This window comes from Corvus brachyrhynchos, unplaced genomic scaffold (genome assembly GCF_000691975.1).
Source record: "Corvus brachyrhynchos isolate BGI_N302 unplaced genomic scaffold, ASM69197v1 scaffold200, whole genome shotgun sequence".
Lineage (NCBI taxonomy): Eukaryota > Metazoa > Chordata > Aves > Passeriformes > Corvidae > Corvus > Corvus brachyrhynchos.
In genome coordinates this window covers 7,440,377-7,446,655 of record NW_008236184.1, presented here as the reverse complement: position 1 = coordinate 7,446,655, position 6,279 = coordinate 7,440,377, and the positions used below count along the sequence as shown (strand labels likewise).

The window sequence follows — 6,279 nt, the reverse complement described above, 5'->3', positions numbered from 1 at the left end:
TTTGGGTTTGGATGCTCATCCCAGGGAGGGCAGGCACTGGGAGAGTGCAGAGAAAAGGGCTGTTTGGAGCTGGGAAAAGGACTGGTGAGAGACATGAGCACCATTTTCTTTCTTCCAGGCACTGAACAGACAGCAAGAGCCATGTTTTCTTAGCGAGCTGCTCCTGTACAAGGAGAGAGGCTGTTTGAGAGCCAGAATCCTGCAGCTGCCTCCAGCTCTTCATCCTGCTGGCTGAGCTTTTCCCAGGCATCAAGGGACATGCCATGGCACACCATGAGCTGGTGCAGCTCTGGTGCAGCCTGCTGGTGCAGGCTCAGAAAGCCCTGACCCGCATAGGGCTTCTGCAGCACCTTATGGACACAAGAGCACGTCCCACCTCCTGCTGGGGCCTCAGGAAAGCCCCTTGTCCCTCCAGTGTGGTGGCACTTGGAGGATGTTACTTGTGGTCAGCAGCAAGAGCAAAACTGAGGACCTGCAAGCAGCTCCCAGCAGGCAAAATCAGAGTAAGCCAAGACCCATGGCTCAAACACTTTATTAACATGAGATCAGGTGAGATTTAATATCTCTGTATTTCCCACTCTCTCTTTCAAGGCTCACTCTGCTCTCAAATAAGAATTTACCAAAGCAAAGGGACTGGCCCAGACCCATTCAAGTGAGACAAAATCTCAGTTTGGGGCTGCCTTGCTCTGTGTCAATAGTGTAACAAAACACGGAAAACAAAACCTCAGAGCCTGGATTTCCCTCCTGACCTGTTGTGAACCAACGATTTCAGTGCCTCCCTCCAAGGCCAAGGCCCCAGCTGGCACAGAGTGGGGCAGAACTCCCCCACAGCTCCTCCACCTGTGGCAGTCCTCCTCTCCTGAGAACCACGAGGCAATTTGATTTGTGAGCTGTCAAACCTGGCCTGAGCCCTCAACAGCCATGTTTAAACCCAGACCACCAGCTGACTTCATTTGCTAAGGGACTGGAGCTGGTGCCTCGAAAGGGTTTGACGAGGGGACTTAGATTTGTTTAACTTTTTAGTACATCCTTTCTCCCACCTTCCAAAGTCCTCTGCCAAAAAAATAATAACAATACAGAGAAAGAATAAATTTAATAGTGTAGTCTGTAACTTACTGCATGGAAGGACTTGCTCAGCGGCTGGGCTGGCTGGCACAGACTACACTGGAGCAGGGATAATCCCTATGGAGCATCCCAGATTTCAAGAACATTTGGACAGGAGCCCAAGAAGCTGCAACACCCCAGGACAGGAGCAACATCCCAGGCAGACCTCAGTGTTGCCAAGGGCTGGAGCCAGGAGCGAGAGACAAACCCCACAGTGGTACCTACACAACAAAAGAGGGATCTGTCTTAGGAGCGGCACTGGTGGTTTTCTTGAATCCAAATCCCAAAGTTTCAGTGAGACACTGACTCTATTAATTGAACACCATGGGCTTTTCAGAAATACCTTGAAATTGTTACTGATAAGGATAACAAGTGTGTAGCTGTGGAGGGGGCTGTGGTCCTGTTGTGGTGATTGCATTGCTCCCCTGCTCCCAGCCTGTGGGACGGGGCGATGGTTCTCCTCTCACCATCACAGAGGTGGATTTGGCCCTGCAGTTCCTAGGAAACAAACCCTATCCCCCTCTGAAATTGGTGTGGGGTGGGTTTTTTTTTTTCAATTTTAAATGTATGTCGAGGAAGCCAAGTTTCACGGCCATTACTGCAGAGTTAATAACCCTTTGGAGACTGCAGACATGTGTTATATCCATCTTCCCAAGCAGTCACTTGGCTCGTCACCTGGAAAATGCCAGCATGGGAAGGGTTAACTTGGCCACTGCTCAGCCTTCCCCCTTCTCTCCAGCCACCCTTCTCCAAACCCTTCCTGTCCTGGTCCTTTCCCCGACCTCACAGGTGCTGCTCTCCTGCCGAGACACTCCAATGCTTTTCCTGCTCTCCCCGCAGCTCCTCCCCTCTCTGCAGCCTTTGGGCATCGGGAATTCCCTCCCCTCCGGAGGCTGCAGAGCTTGGTCAGGCTGCTTGGGCACGGACCTGGCAGGTGCTGCTGTTACCTGTGCAAATGACCCCCCAAAGAAGCCTGAGACCGTTTAATGACAAGTAGGGACCAACAAAAGCTCTTTTGTAACTTAAAACCACCAACCAAATAAATACAAGTAGTTTCAGAGGTGCCAACATTGGTTTTCCTACAGTCTGGCTTTACACACTGAGCCAGAGGTTCAATTAAAGCTCTTCCCTGGGTACAGAGTGTTTCAAGCTTTGCTGCTTCATGTTGGACTCACTTCTTACAGGTGGTCTCAACGATCTTTAAGGTCTTTTTCAGCCTAAACGATTCGAAGTGGAGTCACCAGCATCTAGTACTGTTCATGCAGCCCTCAGCAGAGGCACTTAGGTTTCTCCTTCCAGCAGCCAGAATTACCCCAAGCCCGTGAGAGAAAAACTCCTTCTGGGACATCTCTTGTCAAGTCTGGCTCAAAATGGGCAGTCTGTTCATGAGTTCCTGGGAATGAAAGAGCAGAAAGAAAAATGAGGGTGACCTGGAGGTGTCCGAGGGACAGAGCTGAGCCACCAGCACCTGTGTCCTCAGGGGAGCACACAGCCTGCTCCAGTTCAGGCAAGCCCACGGCAGGAGAGCTGGGCCTGTCTTTCTCCTGGCAGGGAACTTTATTCACAGGCTGACAGAGGGTCCCTTTTGTCACAGGGAGTTTGCTTTGGCTGAGCTGTGTCTGTCTCACAGTGAGTGCATCACATGAGGTTTTCCATGAAGATCTTCCCTCCAAACACTTTCCTCCTGCCTGTCTCCAAGGGGCTTCCAGCTTCACCCAGCTGCAATGGGGAAAAGCACCCTCTTTCCATAGAATATTGAGAAAAGAGAAGCAAATTATTCCTGTGGGATAGGGACTGAGGAATGGACTCCTGAAATTCCAGGTTGCTTCACGTCTGGCTGCATTCCCATCCTGGTGCCACTGCTGTCTGTGCAAAACCGCCCAGAGTAACTTTGCAGAGAGGGTGCAGATTTGGAGGGATCAGTTTGCAACACTGTCAGGACCAGAAAATAACATTGCACACAGGCCACAGTGGGTGAGAAAAGTCAGGCATATAAAAGAACATACTCCCAACCAAGCAACACAACTGCAGGGTGCTGGGAGAATCTGCTCCCTCAGGGTGGGCAGAAATTTGTGTAGAGAAATCAGAAATGTAAGTGCACCAGCACCTCCAGCCAGGCCGTGCTGGGATTTTCAGACACAGACAGGGCTAGTCCAGGGTCACTTTGGGATCGGGAGGCCATGCATAGATAGCCATTGGCTGGGCCATAATGGTCAGCCACACGTCACTCCCCAGGCATGCGGGGACAAATGGACAAAGCAAAGAGCTGCTGTTGTTTGACCCTAAAGTTCAGCCAGGCTTTTTATGAAGTCCAGCGTTGCCACCTCTGATGATGTTATCAGGAACCTGGGAACAGCTGGCACTTTCTTTTGTTATGATTTATGGTTTGTTTGGGTTTTTCCTCTCCAGACCTTGGCTCCTGCAATCATGAGATTATTTCTCATCTAACTCCATGTTTGACCCCCTGTCAGGCTGGGAAAGTGAGCTAGGAGAAACCTAGAGGGTTTTTGCCCTGGAGCAAATGAAGAAGTTCCCAACCTTGGGATTGTTTAAAATAGTACTTTCTCAAAAATGATGTTGTTGATTCTGTGTGGAGGCAGAAGTTCTGAATGCTTGGAGCTGACAATAGCAAAGCCCTTCATGCAGGTGCCACCTCCCTGCCACTGGCACTGGCAATATCCCTCATCTGGTGCTCCTCATCTCCTCTCAATCATCTCCCTTTGTATCCAACACCTGCCTTGGATGAGGATCATCCCCCCAAACTGAATATTTCATGTAAGGCTCCTCCTTCTCTGTGTATTCCTTGCAGCAGGACATAAGAAGCCAGAGGGGGAGATTTGTAAGCCAAGAAGGTGGTGCACGGCTTGAAAGAGGTGATGCCAAGGGGATGCACAAGGCACTTCATTCATCTGCATGGATGGCTACTGGAGCCTGGACCGGGTGGTCCAATCCAACTGCACAGACCTAAAGAGGCTCCTTTTCACCAGGAAAGGACTAATACAGGAAACTGCCAACTGAAAACACTCTTAATAATGTTTTCCTATTTCTTTAACACCTCTCCCTTGGGCATTCTCTCCTCCCTTCACAGCGTCTTGGCCAATTAGACTTGCAAAACAAACAGAAAACTCAATATCCCCAGGAGCAGGGATTGCAGGGTCAGGGGCCCCATCAGGTGCAGCAGGGGCTCCAAGGTGGGTCACACCACAGGAGCAGCTCTCCTGCAGCCAGCAAGGTCCTTTCCCATCCCTGGAGAGGGGGGCCCCCAGCCAGGCACTGAGTGGGGGGACAAGCCATGGTGGGAAGGACTGTCCTCCAGGCACAGGCACTGCTGGATGGTTGCACAGAGATGGAGCAGGGCTGTGCCCCAAAGCCAAGCCCCTCTGGACCCCCAACCTGGGTCTGTAAAACATCCTTTTTCTCTTGTGGAAGTGAAACAGCCCCAAGCCCATGTGCTGAGGCGATCATGGCTCTGGACTTTTGCTGTCTAACCCTTCTTTTCTGTCATATTCAAGCTGCTCCCAAGCTGTCCTCAAAGCTTTGTCAAACCATTGCAACTTTTACAGAAATTCATCAGTCAAAAACCTCTATCTTTTGTCCATGAGTAGTGAATAGCATCAACAGCATTCAGATCTATTTTCCTCACAGGACCAATCCTTTACTCAAGTTTATGCTGACTTTCTTGGTTGCTCCCATTCTGGATGCAGAGCTGTGCAGAAGCATTACCACAATGCCACTGAGAGAAGCTGTGCAGAGTTCACAGCACAAAATCTCTGACTGCTTTTAAAAATTCGCAACACAGTTTTGTCAGCCTTCTCTTTTTCCTCCTCCTTCTCTTGGGGCTGCTCTGCAGTTGCCCCCTTCTGAGTCAGTCAGTCTTTACATTCCCTCCCCATCATCCCCAGCTGAATCAGTAAATTCCCCATTGCTGTCCCAGGAGCCTTTACTTTGTGCTCCGCAGCCTGGAGATACAAAGTGGGATGTTTGGTTGTAGGATCATAAAATCCTAGAAAGGTTTGGGTTGGAAGAGACCCTGAGGACCATCTTATTCCAATGCCCTGCCATGGGCAGTGATGCTCCCCACTGAATCAAGTAGCTTAGGGCCCCATCAAACCTGGCTTTGGTCAACTGATGTTGTCTGTCTGTGTTAATTGTCTGGCATGGGGGTCACTTGGAGCACCTGTTTAGGAAAAGAGCCCCACTTTTTGGGCTCTTGGGCTGCCCTGCAGCAGAAAAAGGGTGATTGTTCTCAGGGGACAAAGGAGCAGGGCAGGCAGGGTGTGCTGTGACCATTGCAAGGCTACATCTGTAGCCCTGTGCACTTTGGCAGATGCTGTTCACCTCACACTCTGCTAAGGCATGGCAAGGGCTGCCTTCTCCTCCACAGCCAGAAAGGAAACCCCACTTCCCATGTCAGCACAGTGCACAGAGTCACCAACATGAGGGTCACTGCGAGGTCTGGAGGGAGCAACGCGCCTGGAGTCTGAAACACATCCTGCTCCTAATCAGCAATAGCCACCAATACCTCATCCCAGTCCATTTGGGGTCATTTTTTGCAAGGTCGTACAGTGAACCAGGACCGGAATTGAGATGCTCCTCTACTGCTGGATCCTCTCTCCCAACAGAGCTGGCAATTGACCTCAGCTTGGCTGCAAATGTTTATTCATAACTGCAAAACATCAGTGCCATTCTAGGACTGTTAAAACTGCCAGCTGTCAGGAATTCTGGGCTGGACACACAGGAAAGGAGAGGAGATGCGTGTCAGTGAACCTGGTGGCAGGGAGGATCCAGCCTCATCTGTGAGCTGGGATGGAGGGAACTGTGCTGACAGCTGGGCACCAGCCCATGGAAACCCTGCATGGAGAGAGCCCTGCAGGCAACCCCAAAGCTTCAATCTGCAGGCACAGGCAAGTCAAATCCAGCTGTCTCCTGGCTCTGAATGAGAATTCCAGGGAAGAGCTGGGGTCAGGTGGGAACCATGGAGGTTGTCACCCACAGCCCACAGCGTCCAAACACCTCCTGTACATCCACATCCATGGAGAGAGCTCACAGAAATTTTTCATTCTGCTGTCAAAGCAAACCAGATCCCAGCTCTCATAGCTGAGCACAGCCTGACCACAAGAGTTGTGCCAAGTAGGATTAAAGCAGCTTGTTTGGACCAATGGGTCCCTTTTTCCT

At 50.8% G+C, this 6,279-nt stretch overlaps 1 long non-coding RNA gene across 1 annotated transcript in view; it reads right to left on the bottom strand.

Moving 5' to 3' along the window:
* Positions 1 to 2,098: 2,098 nt before the first annotated feature.
* LOC108447245 overlaps positions 2,099 to 6,279 on the bottom strand; it is a 7,628-nt gene continuing 3,447 nt past the window's right edge. The window contains exon 2 of the long non-coding RNA XR_001862702.1: positions 2,099 to 2,497. This is a non-coding gene — a long non-coding RNA (uncharacterized LOC108447245). The remainder of the gene's footprint in view (positions 2,498 to 6,279) is intronic.